The sequence below is a fragment of the Athene cunicularia genome, assembly GCF_003259725.1.
Source record: "Athene cunicularia isolate RWA chromosome 10 unlocalized genomic scaffold, athCun1 chr10_part1, whole genome shotgun sequence".
Classification (NCBI taxonomy): domain Eukaryota; kingdom Metazoa; phylum Chordata; class Aves; order Strigiformes; family Strigidae; genus Athene; species Athene cunicularia.
Window position 1 is genome coordinate 8,765,694 of NW_020799112.1, and position 20,721 is coordinate 8,786,414.

Here is a 20,721-nt window from a genome sequence, read left to right on the forward strand (position 1 = left end):
GACAGTTCAGTTCCAATGCCACCAACTTTCATTTTCATCTCATTACCACAATTGCCCATATTTGTGAAACTCTGCTGTACAACAGGCAGGATCTGCTGCCTTCTGTGAGGCTTTTTGCTATCTCCACGCCGCATTTTTATTTCTTTGTACCATTTATATGTGTACACATTAAAAGTCAATGGCTTAAAGCCAACAGCCTATTGCTTTTAATTTTCGTCGGGCAGAAGAAAAAAAGTGTTAAGAAAACATTTTAACTGAATATGCCAAATTTATGAAATAATGGACTATGCTAGAAATATATTTTTAAATTAAATATAATTATTTCCTTTACTTGGTATTAAAATACCAAGAATGTGCATGCTGGACTTCTCTGAATATAAGCCTTGTATCAGCATGGTATAAACCCATTTTTAATGGAAAAAGCAATAAAAAAGCATGTCATGGATACTGAACTAAAAGACATACAAGTGAACATACTTAGTTTAAAAACACCTTTGTGTCAAAACCCCCAAAACTCCCATTGCAGCTTTGAACTCCTGCAGAAGACTGTTTCAGAAAAGAACAATATTTGACAGAAGCCTTCTAAGAATTTAACTAAAGCCAAAAGAAAAATCTAAATAGTCAGAAAATAGAAATAATACAGAGCTCCAAAAATATGGCAACTAGCAGCAGAAAATGCAAATATTGCATGGTACTATTTTTAAGTAAGAACACATTTTCCAATGATAAAATGAAAATTGGAATATGTCCACAAAAAAAAAAAAAAAAGATTGAGAAACTGTTGAAGCCAATTTATTGTTGTGCCATTAGTGTAGAACATCGAGTGCATTACAAAAAAAAATGAGTTACTTGAGTTGTCATCTCTTACATGCACATATGAAACACAGGAAAATTTGGAAAAGCCAAATGAGCATTACTCACTATTTCACTACAGTCCAATTTAGCATTGTCACATAACAGAGACGAGTAGAAAGATTTTAAAATTGTAACTTCTAATTGCTGGGATAAATACAGTTATATCTGCTTTGAGTGACTGACAAAACTGAAAATCAATCTTTTAAACCTCAAGGAAAGACAATGGTAATGTTCCAGATATTAGTATTTAACTATTTTTTTTTTAGAGTGTCTTCACCATTCTTAAAAGCTGGAATATTTTTCTCAACATAACTATCAATATATGTAGCTCTCTCCTAGAGCAGACAGACAGAGACAGAGGAAGCGTTAGAAGAATTGTACAGTTGTTCTTACAAATTCCCTACTTCTTTTATAGTGCTTGAGCTTTTGCTGTCTAGATTCCAGCCGATTCAGCATGCTCACTGAGATGCAGTTTGTTTAATGCTTGATGTTCCACCTTCTCAGACTCGGACAACCTTTTTCATCATTTTGCTGGGAGGTTCTGTGTTTTCAAACTTAATTGTGATATTTAACATTCCTTTTTTAAAAAAAAATTTCGAAGATTTCACTAAATCCGTTGATTCACTGATTGAGAGTCTCATTTTTCTGTTTTGTAGCAGCAGTTTGCAATGTTAAGACTTTCAGGGCTTCTCTCAGCTGAGTGGACTCAAACACATAAAACTACAGAAACATCTGGGTCAGTTTGGAGCGCTGTAGATTTAATGGGTTTTCTTGGTATTGCGACATTTTCTAGGGTGGGTTGTTTTTTTTTTTTTTTTGCTTTTTAGCATATTTCCTGTATACTTCTAAGCAGAGAGCACCAGCGTTATCATTAAGAGGGGGTGTAGTGGCTGAAAGCTGAGCTGGCATGCCCTGCGCAGGCACGTTTCGTGTTCCTCACTGCAGAATGTCCACGAGGCTCTTCAGGGTTTCCTCCTCTTTAGCTGCTCTTGTCCTACAGGGAGTGGTTTGTGGTGCTGCAAAAGAGTATTAAACAGCTTTTAAACAGCAGGTGTACGTTTGCCACGCTCACCTTTCAGTCAGCGTCACAAAGAGCACAAATTTCAGCACAAAGGCGCTTTGGCCAGAACATATCTAATCTTCCTATTTACAGACAATCCATCCCGTTTGCCACACTAGATGGTAACCCTGCTTTCCTGAGTGGATGAATAATGCAGTGAATTTGCCATTTCACTCTGTCTCTGCAGTGAAATGGAGTTTTTTTTCCACGCCGCTCCTGGAAGGCGCAGTTTTTATGCCCTGAAGAGCATGGGAAACGTGCTCCTTAAGAGCTTATTGGTTTGAAAAAGGTCCCGTTGCTCAGCACACAGCTGAAGGGCGGGCAGTTGCTGTGCAAGGGAAAAGCTCTTCCCAGGGACCAGAGCACCGGCTGCATCAACAGCCGAAATCTCAGTAGATGAGGATGGATGATGCACCATCATCTGTCAAACACAAAAACTAACTTTAATCACATCAGGACTTCCAGCTCATTGAAGTGATAATATTCACCACCGTATCATCACACTGAATTTTTTAGGTTCAAATTAAGACGAACTACTGTAAAAAAACTGGGGTGGAAGGAGACAACTTTAATCAAAACATTATGCCTAGGAGGCCTGGAAACTCAAAGTTAAGGCTACTATTTTTAGTGAAGAAGCAATCAAACCAGGCCAAGAAAAAAACCCCAGTATATCCATGAATATATTCTTTACAATACTCACAACTCATAAATTTGCTTCTCCTCTATATGCACTATGTGGGGGAGAACATAGGCTTTTTCAAGTTTAAAAATGTCAAAATCCAACTTGCAAATGAACACTTTCAAATGAACATTTGAATTTACACTTTGATTTCCTACCTTTTATCTTGAAAAAAAAAAAAATTACAGCAGGTAGATTCTAAATAGCCACTCGGTCTACATGCTGAAATGCAAGAATTATGTGTACAAACTTTGCATATGAATTAACGTACATTCAGGCCTAAAAGCCTCCTATAAGGCCAGTGGCCCCACAGGTGTACTGTATATTCTTTTATCATTAGAATTAGTATTTCTGGACAGCACAGCACAACTAAAAAAGTACAACTTTTTAAGAGTACCGTACAACTACATAAAAGTACAGTGCACTCTTTAAAATTATTCGCATCTCAGAAGCGGCAAAGTTTCTCTACCCAGAGCTATTTTGAAATACTGAACCAAGCTGGTCATCACTAACAACTATAATAAAACGTTCTAAAATTCACAGTATATCACAAACTTTTGAAAAACATGACACATTATTATGTTTGAAAACCATGAAGTCAGAAAACAACGTATGACTACTATTCCTACTTCAATACTGAAATCCTAGCACTGAAATCACGTGACATGTCAAAACTAAGTGACATATTATAAAAAGTGCCACTTGGTGAAATTAATCCTCTTCACTGGGAATACATAAGCATCTTTATGAAAGGCTCTACTTTACAAATTTTAAAACTAAATTCATGCAAATCTTTCCATACTGGGAACCTGTAAGGATTGCCCTTTGTCTCCCTTGACATTGCTCCCATAAAAATCAACAGGAAAGCTCCCTAATAGTTTCAAGAGCAAAGGAATTTGGTTTATCATATACACAGTAGCACCAAAACAGTGAGTAATTAACAAGAAATAAATACAACCACGTTCCAAAGTCCCCTCATTAAAATTACCTTTATATATTTCACATTCCTGAAATTATGCTGCAATGCTAAAAGAAAGCAAAATTTTTAGAAGCATAATCAGTCACTCAGCACAAACACAAACAATGTGATCTCAATTTGATACATAGGCTTGAATTTGCTGTTCTCTGTACTTTATAATCTTCTGCTTTGAATAGAAGTTGCCATGTCATAAGCAGTTCTGGTAAAGGAAAGCTGCACAGCTCTATTGTGAAAGAACAGAAGAGAGTGGTCTCTTTTTTACAGCTCAGTTTCTTTTTTTTTTTTTTTTTTTTGGTGAATCCTCCAAAACTTGTACAGATTTTTTCTGCAACACAGATTCCCTGCCAAAGCTGGAATTTGCTTCAGAGGATCGAGCCTCTAAAAACAAAGAGAAAATGAATTATTTTCCCATTTCACATCTTATAAATGATATTATAATGAAGCATCCTATCTAGTGACTCGACGCAGTCTGACCACTTCCAGTTACTGACCTAGAGAACATGACACACCTCCTTCCCCCGTGCCACACTGCCCTCACTATCCCCCAGGTACATATTTGAAGGTGTTCAAGTGTTCACAAAAGTTCAGAGGTTTATTTTGGGGGGATTGACTTCTACCTTACATAATCAGTTCATCCTAACCATGTCAGAGTGAGTTAGAAATAAAGCTGGTCACAATTTGCCCGTCTGACACACTGCACGAGTACAGAGAATCTTACTGGTCCCTCCTGAGCAATACAAAAGAGCAGCTTTGGAAAAAATACATGAAAAGTAATATAAAAATGAGATCTGATCTTCCAGTGCTAGATAAAGGAACTGTGCAAGTTTCCACCTCAGCTATTAAATAACTCGCACAGCAGAACAGGACTAATGAAATGCCAGCGTGCATTTGTACAACCGCTCCTCTGGTGTGATCATTACAATGGCTGTGCTACTATCTACATCATTTAAAAACTGCACATCAGGAAGTCTCCAAAATTAAAAAGGCACACAAAGGGAAAAATGGCAAAGACAATATTGAACCTTGAAACTTAATAGTAAGGCTGCGTTGCGCTAACTGCTCAACCTACAGTACTTCAAATTGTTTCCTAATTCTAGGTTTTTCTGAGAGACAGACAATGTACAATAGTAAGAATTTCACAATTAAAAACTTCACGGTTAATCAGGAACCAAAATTTAAGAAATAGATATGCAAACAAAACAAACCATTATAAAAGTCAAATTAAAATGTTACATAAGCATTTATTTGCTAAAAAGGGTGTGTGATTTTTTTCTGACAGAATGCAAATAAACTTCTGCCTTTCTCCTGTCTTTGAGGCTTCACAATACCTCAACATGTATGTAATAAATAAGATCCTATAAATTTTTCAGCTAAAGCTTTAACTACAGAACAGCATCCACACAAGAGATTGTGTTTGGAGCAAGGCTGAAAATATGAAGAAAATAAATTTGACTTTTGATGACAAAGAGCTTTCTCCCCATCAGTTCTCTAACAAATGAGGTTTTACAGAGACTTTCATGCAGTGCTTTCAATAGCATGAAGCTTTGTAATTTCCTAATTTAGACAATCAATCTTAATGACTAAAAATTAACCTGAGAATGGTGATGGGGAAATCACAGATATACTACTATTAAAGCAATGGTAGAATCTAAAAATCTAAGGGATCTCAAAGTGTTTACAGAAGGGAAAGTATCAATTAACCCATTTTGCCTGTGGAATTACAAAAAACCCCATCCCCAACCCCACCCTCTAATCCAGAAGATGGAAAGCTTCTCTGGTTCCTACACTGTGATTTGTCATCTCTGGAGGACAGATGTAAATTGGAAAGAGAAGAAGAGAACCAGGGCTGTCAAGAAAAATACTGATTTGTACTCAGCTGTCTTCTTCAAAATCTCCTCCAAGCCTCCCCCGAATAGCAATTCGTGGAGGAGCAGAAGGCCCATCAGCTGTGACTTGACGTTGCATCCTCTTGCCCGGAGGCTCCCCAGAAAGCCCTTCCATCCACTGAAACGGCACTCACATCCCACAAAAGGTGCTGACGGGCTCCATGCTGTCAGCTGGGAGCTCAAAGGCAGAGCTATCATATGGACCGATTTCTTAAACGGGGAAAGAAAAAAGATTTTTCCCTTCCTCTATCTCATCAGAAAACATTTATAAATGCTGCAATCAAGTAAACTGCCAACAGAATAGAAATATTATAAACTTTGGTGGCATCTGCAAGTGCCTTCTGCTCTTTCCAAATGCTCCTTATGCCTCAGTTAGCAACAGCCCTACAACTTCTACCACCCCAAGCACAGTGTATGTAAAGGAGGAAAGGTTTCAGGTCATTGATGTACTTTAACAGGTTTATCTGGCATTGTCTTCTGCTACGAATAATGTTTTAACAGTTTATTCAGGTAGAATTTTTGGAGATAATTTAAAAGTTTTATTGCTATATAGGAAGCAAAGCCTAATATTATTTTCATTTCTGTAAAACCTTCTATAATGGCTAGGTATTTAAAATACATATTCCATAAAAATGTCCACAGAAGACTGTGAAAAGGCCATAGATTTATTCCAGTCGATTCAATCTCTGAGCGAGAACGTGAAGTTTTTCAGTCTTCCCTAACAAGCCATTACTCAGCAAAGAATCAAAGGGAAAAAGGTGGTTTATGCAGCATGACTAACAGGAGCAATGGCTTCCCACAGGCACAAGTACAATTAACCACAAGGCAGAGGCCCCTGTACAAACAGAAATATCAAACCTCTTCTGCGCCTGCTCCTTTTGAAGGTTAGAGGGTGATACACTGTAGAAGAACATGAGCTCATACTGGAATAAATTCATGAGCTTTCCTTGGGCTGGTAACAGCGGCTTCAGGGCTCCATGGCCTGCTCGCTCGCTGAACTCCAAGTAACACATCTGGCAACATCATTCTTGATAAAGTCAAGATTTAAACAAGAAGAAGAGCCTTGATATAAGTTATCATTTCCATCAACAATAGACTAATGCACTATCAGTAAGCAAACGCCTTCGGGGTATAACCAAATACTTTCAGTGAAACAAATGACAAGCTTTGAAATGAGGGAACAATTTGAAGAAACAGGTAGAAAACACCACGAAGAAAATGAAATTTTAAAGCAACATTACTCATGGGAGACGACGACTGTAGAGAGAAGATGGGCCAGTCACTCATCACTTCACGCTCTGCCTCGCTTGGTGGCAGAAAAGCTCAAGCATTCACACCAGATTGCTACTTTAAGCGCTGCACAAGAGCTATTTCAGCTTGCCACTTCCCTAAATAGGTGAACATTATGTTCCTTCAGGCCCCTCATGATGTGATGGAGTAACAACCCTTAACCTATAGGGCATAAATATATTTTTATAAGCACAGAGAAGCTACATAGCTTCTAGGCACTTACAACCTTCTAAAAAGAAGTATCACAAAACACTAAAATAATATATCTAATGCCACTTCAGTTGTATAACGACAGTCCCTTTAAAATCTTTTTTGGCATTCAGCATTTTCATTTGGTGAGGAATTGTCTATGTAGCCAAGCAGGTCAGCATCCCATTTATGAGTAATTCTAATGCTTCTTATCTGTTTTTACATGCTCAGCGCCACGAATAAAGCACAACACAAACCACCACGGTTCCTGGGAAGTAAACAGGCACATGAGCCCAGGACCAGCTAAATCAGTAGCCACCTGCAGAAATGGCCACTGCAGCTTCGGCCCCTTTGTTCAGGCACTGCAGCACCCCTGGGAAAACCTCAGGCTGGTGGGATTTAGGGTAAAAAAAAAAAAAAAAAGAGGAAAAAACCACACACATCTGCCAGCACTCTCCCCAGGCAGGGAGCTGGGGATCAACTTGTTGCTACCTGTGGCTGGACCTGCACAGGGTACGGCCAACCTGGCCCATTGGGCCGGAGGGTGCGGGTGTGTGTTAGCTGTACACTGAAAAAATGAATAAAGTCCAGTTAAGTGCTGGTGCTCTGGGGGTTCTCTGCTATTGCAAGTGAAACACCATAAAACCAAACCATTTTTAGGATGCAGGATCCAAATATTAAGTTACTGCAGTCACAATTTGCTGTAATTAGGGCAGAGAAACACACAGCTGTAGGCTGGGTGCATGACCAGCAATAAATAACCAATTCCACCGTAGCATCGGTGCCTACCACCACCAATATGGGCCGTGTCCTCTAGAAACACCCCAGGCAAACCAATCCCCAAGGTCCTTTTTACTGTGGTTTTTCAGGGATTTTGGTCAAGGGGTTGAAATAACCCTGCTTCTTATAGGTAGCATGGCAGGGGTTGCCATGTCCCAGCAGTGAGGCAATGGGTGAGAAGCAGGGAGGCAGCATTGCCTTTATTCTGCAGCCACTGCTGTGGATTAAATCATCCAGGTCCCAATTCTGCAAAGAAACCAGCGGAATTGTGGAGCGGAGGATTGATGAGGGAGGACAGAGGGGGAGAGGTCCCGGCATGCACCCCACACCTGACCCTCCGGCTGAGGGACTGATGGTAGCGTTAGCTGGTGACACTGCGATTTACTTTTTTCTTGATTGCAAGTATGTTAAAAGAATCAAATTATATTGCCCATCATTAGCTACTGCTTTTAAAGCGATTGTGCAGGTTAACATTTCCTTTAGGAAATAATAGGGTGAATTAGTGATGGCTGCAACCTATAACAAATTGAGACTGATTTAGTGCAGCAATAAACCAGCTATTAGCTCTTATCCACAGCCACTTGCTAAGGAAGATCCTGAAAGAATTTTGAACTAACAAGGGGCAGTAAGAGTTGTCCAGGATTGCTTGTTCTAACTTTTGCTAGCAACATTCTGTTGGTTAACTAAGACAACACAACTGAAATGGTTAAATAAGATAATGGTATTGAATGGTTACATAAGATAATGCATCTGAAGTATGATGGTTAAATTCCTTACCATTTAAAAATGTCAGAAAAGCAGGCTTCACACCCAGAGTGCCCTGGAGGATTTTTCTTTACAGACACGATGTTACCACCTTTCAGAGCAGGAACCCATTAGTATGCTCCATTAAAAAGGTCTCTGCTCTTCCTGTGACCTTTGTGAAGAAGCCACACCAGCCTGTCCAACTTCAATGGCATTTTTCATCACCTGTGGCATAACACAATGAACAGCAATAAGAAAGGACAAGTATACAAGAAAAGGATGCATGCCCCTTGATAAGAAGGGGAAAAAAAGACGACATCATGAAAATGAGTTGCTACTCGTGACAGACATTAAATTTCACTATTGCAATGGGAGAAGGCATCCAAAAGGTGTTAAAATTAAACTCTCTATATGATAGTCTCAGAAAGTTTGGTGCAAAGTGAGCACATCACAAGACAGGCTGCTCTCCGGGCAGCGATGACTGCGGTGGGGTCCTTCGGCAGAGACTGCCAGGCTCGCATTGCCTAAGGAAAAACGGACCACGAGCATTTATATTTAAAGAACAGTGGGAATAAAATCTGGGAGACATTAGCAGCAACTGACAGAAGAAAGCAGTCTGTGGGTACTGGAAAAGATGTAATCTGCACTGAAACCTGGCTGTGCAGGCACAGTGACTGAACACTCGGCTTCTCCCACTGTGGAGCTATTTCTGGGCTTGGAAAGAAATCCTCTAGAGGGAGTCAGAAAATTGTTTAAAGGATTTTTTTTTCCCCTTTCAGTCTGATAGTATCAAAAGACCAAGGGACCATGAGCCATTCCACAAAGAAAAATAGTAATTAAAGAACTTTGCTTCGTTAAATGAGGAGTATTTAGAGCACAGCAGAGGCAAAAGGCTTGTAGAGCAAACAGAAACATTTACACACACAGCAGCACAGGCGCTGGTGCAGCAAACTGCAGAGCAAAGGGGAATCTGCCTCTCCGGGGAACTTCAAAGAAAGACATTTTCACCTGTCAAAGAGATTTTTGGAAATAAAATCCAGGCGAGCCAGAAAAGCTTTAGGGATGAAAGGCTGGCAGTGACAGTGCCAGGGTGAGAGTAGCCAGAGCAAAGCAAGGGTGAGGGAGGCGGAGGGTCAGCCCGCCAAGGTCAGAGGCAGAGCTGGAAGACACGCGGCTTCAGAGCTGCCTGCATCAGCACTTCCACCGTCCTGGTTCAGCCACCAGATACAGACGTATAGTAAATATTTAATTAGATAGCAGTATGGCCAGCATAGCATCCCTGTTTGTTCAGAGAAGTGATTGAAATAATTTTGATTTGGAAAGTTATTTTAAGCCCTTTAAAAATTACAGCCATTGTAAATCACTGGGGGAAATGCCATCTCAGTTTTTTTCCCCAAAAGTTATGAACAATTTCATTACATCCAGAATTTACTATCCACAATCTGACAGAACACTTTTAACATCTTACAAAATTTATGGTTGAGATTTCAGTAACACTCTGGAGCTGCCTAACTTTATGTATGTTAGTAGTCCCACAAAAATCAATGGAAACGCATGTGTGAAAATGGGATTTCTGTTCTAGGAAAGTGCTAGATTTGTTTCGCTTTAAAAAAAAAAAAATCTGCATCAGGATGAAAAGTTGATATTGCAAAACTAACAAAATGGAAAACACATGGGAAAATGAAAGTTTTCTCTTAGAGCTTCAAAATAAAATTTACTAGAATATTTCTTTCACTTTGATGTCTGCGTTTCAAAACGGAAAACAGCCTGGCCCAGCTACCGGCCTGCAGCGTGCGAGGCCCCGCGGCTGCGAGGGTGGTCCCATGCTGCAGGCACCCCCGGGAAGGGAACACTGTGGAGTAGCTGCGACCAAGGAGCAATTCCCCACGGCCAGCTGAGCTGTTCCAAAGGCAGCACCCGGCTGGACCTGCTGAGGCAAGAACCACCTTCAAAATATCAAAAATAGTAACATCTGAGGTCTGAAAATCAAACAAGACCCTTTACGCTATCAAATAGAAAGTGAGGCAGGGAAGGTAAAACAAAACTTTCAATTTTCAAAGATTTTTTTCCCCCCAAACATTACTGAAACAATCACATTAATTTTGAAAAACAGATGCTTTGATACGAAACTTCTATCCACACATTTCTGCCCATTCCAGTTTAGTCCCTAAACCAGATCAGGGATAAGTTGATCCTGGAGGTTTCTCTACCCGCAAAGCAGTTGGAGGGAAGATGGCATCCACTCCAGACAAAAGACTGGACTTTTTACTGCATTCCTCACAGAATTGCTGTTGAGAGCTGGCAGCTCATCTAATTTAAAAATGTAGGCTTATCCCTTTCAAACAAGTCTCCCTCCAAGATGAATCCGGGTGCCCACGGCTGTCAGGTGGCCACAGCAGACAGACTATGGCAGCACTCCCAAGAGCTAGAGAGGTCAGGACTTACCGGGGTTTCTGGAATTGGGAAACAGAAGGAAAAGGCTAACTTTGATATTTAATGCCAGGAACGCCACACCAGGGGCCGTCAGCTGTCACAATGACTGTGCACGCAGACAGAAGCAAGCTTAGGGACTGGGTTACTGCAGCGGGACTCCCAACGCCTTGCTCCTCCGCTCAGGCATCCAGAGAGCCCCCGAGTCCCCCACAGCTGTTGCCCCCGCACCCATCAATCCCCCCAGCTCCAAAGGGGAGGTATCTTGTGTTGCACAGTTTGCAGGAGTGGACTCTGATTTAGAAGTGATTTCCCAGGAACAATCTGCGTGTCCCCCTCCGCAGGTGAATCTTCAGGGGGGTAGAAGTGAGGAGCCAGACGAAGATGCCCCCAGCAAAGATGACCTTCCCCACCCCAACAATACTAATTTTGCACATTATTCTGAGTTGTGGGGGTTTTTTTTTGTTTGTTTTTTGTTTTTTTTTTTTTTAACTATGGTACACTGGAAACAATCTCTGGATTGCTGCCAAGCATGCTTCTTCCTTGAAACCTATAGCCCTTATTCCCTCAAACAAAAAAAAAACCCACACAAACCAACCAAACAAAAATCCAACAATAAAAAAATCACCCCAAAGCTCCCCAAAATAGACAAAATCTACACCCAATTTTTACTTAAGCATCTTGTTCCAGCTCCTCAGTTTCCTCTTGTTTAAGGGAAAGAATATTATGATGCATCTTACAAAACACATCCCACCTTGGAATACCACATTATTAGCAAAAGTGAGGGTTTGTCTATGCACAGATTTTGTACCAAAACAACCAGCTACATTTGTTTGGAAACAAATACAGTTAATTCATAAAACTTGCTAGTATCAGTGTAATTATATTAGTATAAACTTACTGATATAGTTCATGAAATCACTTAACTACTATGCTTAAATGCATGCATAATTGTGCTTAAACCAGCTCTAAATTTGACAAACATATGCCTGACATTTTTAAAGTGCTAGTAAAGAGTATGTTCAAGTGAACCCCTTAGAGATCTCAAATCTAAATTAGGAATCTGAGATAACAGGAACACAGAGATGGCATTAAGTTCCAAAAAATATGTTCAGGCCTCAAGCCTAACAATTTGCCTATACTGGAAATTTCTTGCAGCTCTGCTTGATACTTGGTGTTACAGAGTTTTCTGTGATAAACAGAAGAATTTGTTAGGAAACAACTGGTATTTAGGAGCTGTTAGGAAATAGGTTTACTGGGACACAGCAGGAGTTCAGAGGCAGTCGGTCAGCCCCAGCAGCTGCTGCACCTCTGCCAGACTCTCCACTGGTATGTTCTGCCCAACCATTAGAATTCATTTTCTCTTTTCTCCCCCTGCTACTTCACTGTGCTAGTGGCTGCTGGGAACAAAGCTGCTGAAAGTCTCTGAATTCCTGGCCAATGTACACCAAAGGAACAATGGCCCAAAATACACTCCTGGAGGGCCTCTTTTGGCCAAAACAAAGATAAAAAGCAGAAGAATGGAGTGAAGGTTCCATGAAGTGTGACAGAAGAGAGGACCGAAAGAGCCACTACCTGGCAGGGCTGACAAAACCAAGGTTTTCCTGAATAACATATTGGTTTGACACTCACAAAGCATGCTGTAGCCTGCATGTATTTTATGGCCCTTCTCAAAAAAACTGACTAATTGATTAGGGTGACTGAGGGACTGAATTCATACAAGGAGATGCTGAGCTGGGACTCAAGCCTTGAGAAGGCTCAGGGGGATCTTACCAGTGCATAGAAATACCTGATGTGAGAGAGCCAGACTGTTCTTGGTAGTGCTCAGTGACCAAGAGGCAACAGACACAAATTTTAAAAAATGGAAGTGTCATCTCAACACAAGAAAACACTTTTTTGGTTTTGTTTTTTCCTGGGAGTGTTGTCAGACACTGGAGCAGGTTGCACAGAGGAGGCGTAGTCTCCAAATTGGACTTGACACAGTCCTGGGCAACTTGCTGCAGTTGACCTGGCTTCAGCAGAAGGGTTGGACTAGTTGATCACTAGACTTCCAACTGAAATGATTCCGTGACATGAGTCCTGTCAGTGAGTTTTGTGCAATTCAGAAACTCCGCTAAAGAAAAACAAAACCAAAAAACTTTAAAATCTCAAAGCATTATCAAGTTACTGCACATTACTCAGACAAAAATAACCCAAAGGGGGGACAAACACCTTCCGGTCAGCAGTGCTGGCTCCATTAGAGAAGCCCTAATGATTGATCTGTCAATACCAAATTGGCTGGCTAGGGACTTGCAGCTGGAGAGGAGGCAGTAGTGAATCCATATAAATTTTGTGGAGACAAAAAAAGATCTGCAACAGAGAAAAGTCATTCTAGACATCCTCAACTTCTCTTATTGCAGACCTATAGCACTTCCCAGTAAGGGTCAAGTAGCAGATGCCCAAACAGGCATTTGTTGCATGAAGTTTCTCAACTAAAAAAAAAAAATAATTAAAAAGCAGCACGTTTTTCTACATCACTCCCTTTCTCAGCGTCACTGGGTCTACTGCCTATCTACACAAGCCTGCAGCACTCGCCAACATGAGGAGTGCAGTGCGGATGCACATCTCTCCTTGCTTTGAGGGTGGGTGGGGTAACATCAAGAAAACTGACGGCACTGGTGAGGCTGCACCTCGATTCCTGGGTTCAGTTTTGGGCCCCTCACTCCTAAAAGGACACTGAATGACTCGAGTGTATCCAGAGAAGGGCAACAGAGCTGGTGCAGGGTCTGAGCACAGGTCTGTTGAGGAGCGGCTGAGGGAACTGGGGGGGTTTAGTCTGGAGAAGAGGAGGCTGAGGGGAGACCTCATCACCCTCTACAGCTCCCTGAAAGGAGGGTGCAGAGAGGGGGGATGAGTCTCTTGAACCAAGGAACAAGCGACAGGACAAGAGGGAATGGCCTCAAGCTGCACCAGGGCAGGGTCAGGCTGGCTCTTAGGAAGTATTTCTTTGCAGAAGGAGTTGTTGGGCATTGGAATGGGCTGCCCAGGGCAGGGGGGGAGTCCCCATCCCTGGAGGGGTTGAAGAGTTGGGTTGACTCAGCACTGAGGGATCTGGTGGAGTTGAGAACGGTCAGTGTGAGGTTCATGGTTGGGCTGGATGATCAAGATCTTTTCTAACTGACTCTGAGATTCTGTATAAAACAAGAAGTATCACAGGATCACTCAGTTTGAGATCAAGTCCCTAATTTCAATTACCTTGCTACAACCCATACAATACCCAACACAGTAATTAATTGTGGCACACCTCCAGCACAGCAAGCCACAAGGTGGCTTACCAGAAGGGTGACGACTAGTTCCAAGATGCCAACTGGCTGTTAGGCTACACCATGACTTAGTCACAACGTACCTGTACACTACCGGCACTCTGAGCTCTCAACAGTGGCTGAAATGCAAAATGCTTCATGCAAATACTGGGACTCTGAAATGGGCTTCAAATGTGGATGCACTCTAGGAACTCCTGAATAGTGTTTTTTTTAATGCATGGTACCTTCAGGAACGAGGATCTTAAATACCTGGAAGTCTTTGACCTCAAATAGCCTATAGAACAGGCACACACAGCAAAAGGGAAAGACAGCCTGCTCAAAGAAAATATTCCAATATTCATTTGGGGGAAAGATTTAAAAAGTTTTTTGGTTGTTTGTTGTGGTTTTTTTTTTTCTTCAGGTTGTGAAGTTTCTTTACATACCCTAAAAAATAAAGGTGAAGTGTAACTAGTTACATTTTGTTTAAAAGGAAATAAAACATTTTCCTGCCTGCTGAGATCTTACATTGGATGCTGAGGTTTTCTCTCCCATGGGGTATGTGTAGTCAGAATCCAAGAGAGATGGTAGCAAAAATCTGCTCTGCAAAGGAAATTGCTTTACTACAGGTGGCTTAAAATTATCTGGTTACTATTTATGTTCATTAACTCAAATACCTGGGGAGAAGTAATGTAGTGTGAGACTTCAAATCCTTGTCTTTTCAAGCAAGGGCTTCCAAAGCTGACAGCCCCCCATCTCTGGTTATCCACAGTCTCCCCACAAAAAAAAAAAAAAAAAAAAAAAAAAAAAAAAAAAAAAAAAAGGTCATATTTCTGAAAAGATAAAGAGGATTTCTTTTTCATCCTGTTTTTTAGGCATCATGGAAAGTTTGGGTTTTTTTAAAATGACATTACAAACCACTTCTCCCCATTCTGCTACATGTAGGAACAGCAGCTTTTTGAGAAACATCCACAGAAATAATAGATCAAAAAGGAATGAGAGAACTGGAAATAACAGAAACCATAAAAAAGATGTTAGAAGGAACAACAACAACAAAAACAGTTTTCTACTTACCTGATTTCCCAGCCAGGAGTTCTCATCATTCCCCAACACCAGCCCCCACCCCCCCTAGTTCTAAGGTCTGCATCTTAACCAACTAAAAGCTATTAAATAGTCAGAGAATGAGCTTTGGACCCATGTGTATATGGGAACATCTGAGGGGAAATTAGGCAAATAATAACTTTTTATTCAGAAGCCTAACTCAATTTTAATATTAGAAGAGTACTACTTACTTCCAGTCCCACCAGTTTTCCCAGAATCTCCACCCCATTAAACTTGCTTGGCAAGATACTGACTGACAACACATTTCCCCAGTGAAATGCAAGTTGAGAGTCACTGGCTTGCCGGCACTCTTGGCAGGCAGTTCCCCAGAGTGTTTCACAGCCTGCTGAGGAATCCAGGAGCTGATTCATGCTTCCTTAGGTATTACACACACCTGATCTCTACTGGTAACCCCTTCTGGGGACATGAGGCTGTAAAGTCACGTCTGGAGAACTCTTAATGCTCCATAGAGACTGCTCGATCACTCCATCCTTTCTTTTTGCTCCTATCTGAGTGCTGTGGCTAGTCACTCCTGTCATTCTCAAACCTTTTGCATCTAGCATCTACAAAAGATCAGCATCAGCAGAACAGTAAACTTGGTAGAAGGTGATTCTAAATAATATAACTTATGGATTTTCTAACAATAACATTACAAAATAGCCAAGCCAGTTATTTCTGCTGAGGAACAACACATCTGCAAATCATGGGGCACTGGTAAAAAGAAATTCCAATACAAATGCCTTAGGAACATGTTTATAAAAAATAATGTTAAAATACAGGCAGAAACACCTTTCTTTTATGAAAATTTCATAGACTATGAATCCATCCCAGTCCAAACTTGTGTACACTAAGGATTTCACCTTATTAATTACTTCCACTTCTGAAGTATAGCTAGCAAAACTTATGCTGCACTCTATGCACATAGCCCCTAGGCAAAAGACAAAACAAAGTCTGCTTTGGGATATATGTTTACTAAATGCATGAAAGATTAACAAACCCTGTTTTCAGAAGTCCAGAGATGCAGAATTCCAGAGCCAGAAACATAAGATAAGACCCTGGAAAATACAGTGGATACAGCCAGAAAAATGTTAATGCTAACAAAGCACTGCTATAACACATTTTCTGTTGGGCAACAAGTTGAAAGCACTTTAACACAGATGAAATTCACCAGACAGTCACAGTCATCCACACAAAGAGAAGACTATTTTGTTTTTTTCAGAATATCTGCGTATGGTGGGCAGTGGTTGCACTTCAGTGCTAAGTTACAGCCACACTGACATACAAGTCACATATATTTACCTTGAAGAAATGGGAAGGTAAAAACATTGTGGCACTTTATGGCTGTTGTTTGAAAGACAGGCTGTTGTCTACACAATTAATGTTCATTCTTCTACCTTGAAAGAAAAGCTAAAATATATTCACTGCTACTAATGAACAACTAAGAAGCAGGTATGCTTGTCACATCAAATAAACCTTTGTAAGGCAAGCTAGAGGTAGGTTAACCCAAAACAAGTCCTTTTTATCAGCTTCACCAGAGAAGCAACTGGCTTCTACTCTGCTCTTGTTACAGGATATCTGTTGCAATTTCAGTTATGAAATAAAGAGACCATCGGACCTCAACAACCATCAGGGAGTGAGAACTGCCTCCCCCGTTTGAACCCTTTCTCATCAATAATCTCACAACAGCAGCCCCTTTTCCTTACTGCAAGGTTTGGTTCTTGGTGAATTCCATCTCGGGGAGAGCTGGCAAGAACCACAGCGGTATGGCTGAAGCTCCGTTGCAGGTCTGATTCCACGTGTCTGCACAACAGCAACTACGTTCAGGTTGGTTTACTTGCTCTGCCTCATCAATTATCCTCTTTTTATTGTTGTTAGAGGTTCCAAATGGGGTGGCCTGGTTAATTCAAAGCCTGGTTCCAAGACTCCTCAATACATCACTGTGCTCACTGACCTTCACTTGCTCATCTGAAGATGACATGGTCCAGTTTCGGTCACAGCGATACCAAGCCTACAGACCCTGCTCCTTCTGCTCCGCTTTCCCTCAGCACAGCTCATTCCAGTCCTCATCTTCTTCCAGAAGTGATCTGGAAATCCTCAAACAATTGCTGGTCTCCTGCTGAAATGACAGTACCTGTCAAAATGCAAACCTGGGCTTTTCCTCATCCTGTTGTCTTCTACTCTCCATGTAGGATGGAGATTTCTAAAAGGTAAGGCTAGCAACAGGGGAGTATCTGACTTTAGGATCACCCCACTGAGAAGAACTAAGCTGGACAGTAAACTACAACTCACTGGGAACTGATTTGTCAAGAGGAGGGACACTGGAAAACAATGGCATTTTGTAGGGATCTGAGATTGAAGGTGATCATAAAAATCCTCAAACAAAGAAACTGTAAAATTATAAAAGGGCAGGAAAGATCCACTTAATCCCTGCAGTGAGGTGGACTTGCCTGTATCAAAACCTCAATGAAATACTAAGGATCTGACTTGCCTAAACAGAGGGAAGGCCAAGATCAGAGGACAGCAACACCACGGATGTCAAGAGCATTTCTTCCCAGATTTCAACATTTTAACCAGCAATTAAAGCCAACAGCTTTCTGTATGTGTGATCCACTGCACTGTAAAGCCAAGGGTTTCCATCCTCTGTCAGGCCTCATGCCAGCTGCAGGGAGATGCTGTTGAAAGTGGATTAGGCCACAAGAAGAGGCCGAAACAAGTAAAGATGGCTCCTGACAGAGGAAACAATCTATGTGTGCAGCTAATCAAGACTTAAGGGGAGTGTGTACACTTTTTAATTAGAATGCTTAATGTACAGGATTTGGTAATAGGACCTTTTGGCAGGAATCTAAAGAATACTCTTTTAATAAAAACAGCAAAACATGCTCTCTATAGCTACTTCTACATTCTTGTCCCTCCTTTACTATGGAGTTTTTTTGGGTGAAGTTTGGATATTCTGAAGAGTACAGCATTGCTCTATGATTATAAAGTGAATCTGTGACAGAAGCAGCCCTTTGCAGAAAAAAATAGTAAGTAGTATCTCCTTTGCTTAAATTCAATTTCGACCCCTAGCTTTAAGTCCCACCTGTGTTTCCCTCACATTCAGAAATGCTGACTAAAGACACGCCAGTATTTACAGAAGGAAGGTGGTTAGCTGGAACAAGCTGAAGATTAAATCAAGGGGGAAGATATTTTGCCAGTGTCTGTGAAACCCAAAAGTTGGTGAGCCATCTTCCTTTTAGAGGAAGAAAAAGCCACCTTCAGTACCTAACCCTAAGTAATAAATAATACGCCGGAACCCCTCCATTTTACCTCAAAGAATAAAAACCCACAGATGACTTGTTTATATCATTCTACTGTCCTTGTACTAATGCTTTTCTTGGTACTAGAACTTTAGTAAGTTGTATGCAGAGATGTATCTTCAAATATATGTGACCATGTCTGTCAGAGTGTTTTAAAAGGCCACAAACATACTAATTAATACAAAACACTCAAGGCATTTGACTTCTCATTTGTATAATCATTTCTCATGAACCTGTGTGTGAATTAATTAGCACACAGTAGAACAAGTACAGCTCCTTGGCACCCACAAAAGCTCAGTTTGCAGGAGGGGTCATCGCAAACCAGCAGATACATCTGACATGCAGCTCTACCACCTGCACATGCTCCTTCAGCCCTTCTGTATTTTCAGAATCTGATCCTGTAAATCTACCTATTTCCTCAGATGAACACCCACCCTTCTTTATAGCCACACACTCATTTATGCTAGCTGGCATCCCTGTGTTTTCTGATGCCTGTGGTAAGATACCCCATAACTGCCAACTGATTTTTTGGGGTTTTTCTGTAGTTGTTTTCACACAAATTAATTAGAGCTTTGAATGCCTGGCCAACCTGTGGAACCGAAAAACCAGAGGGTGGCCACAGAATATCCACAAAAACCCAATATTTGAAAACGCAACTCTACTTGTTTTGTCCATACTGCAGTGATTTCTAGAACTCTCAACTATGAGAAGAACTTAAAAAGTTAATAAACTACAAACATCCCCTTCCTATGGTTTTCCACTCATGAGGCTGAAATCGAAAGCAAATATTTAAGGAACAATGGCAGAAAGAGTACATTTTTAAGATTACTGTAGAAACCGTAGAAGGAGATGTAAGAAAATAAACAAGGCTATATCATTTTGTATTTTCAAGAAAGCAACTATTCATGAAGTATGGAGGAAAGAAGAGTGTATTTTATTCCTCCCCTCATGGGGCTTTTAAATATACACAACATATCGCAAGCTCTGGGAATTTTCAAAAAGAATAACGCAGCACATAAGCAGTAATAACATTGAGAGCCTCTGAATATTTCCCTAACTCATCTCCAAGCACACATTCCAGTGTAAAGATCCGTGCTTTGAGCTTCATTCAGAAGACACACAGAATGCTGAGGCACTTTGTGCAGCTATTATCTGAAAAGTCTGACCCCGCAACAAATGACACTATAGAAGAAAGCTAAATTATCAAAACTTTATTTCAGCATTGTATGCTCAACAGGGTGTTTTGCATATCTGACTAAGCAGCCAATTTGCTGCTAGGTAAGCAGAGAATTTCTGATCCTGTTTGTACAATGCTGAACTCCAGCACACAAGAGGGTGAACTGTGAATATTTTGTGAAGCTCATTTGATTAAATCACTATTTTTGCAATAGCATTTCTGTAAAGGAAAAGCACTTCCATTTACCCAAATATGTTGCTTGAACAGAAATGGGAATACATGATCCGTATGAAGAAAAACAAACATATAGGGCCTAACCAGCCCGTTTCTTTTTGAAATTAAGGTTTTTTTATGCTTAGCAGATGACAAATCCTTTTTGGTATATTCAACATCCACCACTTAGTCCTAGGTTTTGCTTTTGTCATATTTAAAAGAAAATAAAATAAGGTGTCATTTTCCAAGGCCTAGAAGAGTAGTACTGCACTCAATATTGATAGCAATTAATAACAAAAAATCCTTCCTCTCTCTACCCAGATCTTTATTTTCTCTATTTTTGGGGGTGTTTTTCCAGCCTGAAAATCCTTGTAAGATTTTTCTGGGTCCAGTATTGTCAGTTTGCCCCTCAGCCACGGCAGCACTCCAGGACTGTGTGGATGGCAAGGATGGATTTTGGCCACTTGGCCCACTGACTCACTCTTCAAAGTACCATCTGACATACTTACGCTTATTTATGTCATCTAAGGTTCAAGATTCAGCAATGAAACCTGGATCCCTTGCGTCACAAGTGACACCCAGCATGAAATAGATCAGAAAAGTTAGTAAAAATGTAATTGTTCCTGTTCACAAAGAACAAGCCCAGAGAAGAACAGCTAAGCCTATCTTCATAACATATCTCATCAAGTATATAGGCACTTCACAAAAATTAAGGCTGAAAAGGGACAAAATTCCTCCCTCTACATAACTAAGGGATAAATATC

The 20,721-nt window shown here is 40.7% G+C and overlaps 2 long non-coding RNA genes across 2 annotated transcripts; one reads left to right on the forward strand and one right to left on the reverse strand.

Annotated features, from left to right (window-relative positions):
- Positions 1-776: 776 nt before the first annotated feature.
- Positions 777-15,020, reverse strand: LOC113483897. The gene is made up of 4 exons (XR_003399125.1): positions 14,848-15,020; positions 8,496-8,687; positions 3,583-6,911; positions 777-1,871 (listed from the first exon to the last, which is right to left on the reverse strand). It is a non-coding gene; the product is annotated as an uncharacterized LOC113483897 (long non-coding RNA).
- Positions 8,590-17,384, forward strand: LOC113483898. Its single transcript, XR_003399126.1, has 3 exons — positions 8,590-8,689; positions 10,045-10,048; positions 17,243-17,384. It is a non-coding gene; the product is annotated as an uncharacterized LOC113483898 (long non-coding RNA).
- The last annotated feature ends 3,337 nt before the right edge of the window (positions 17,385-20,721 follow it).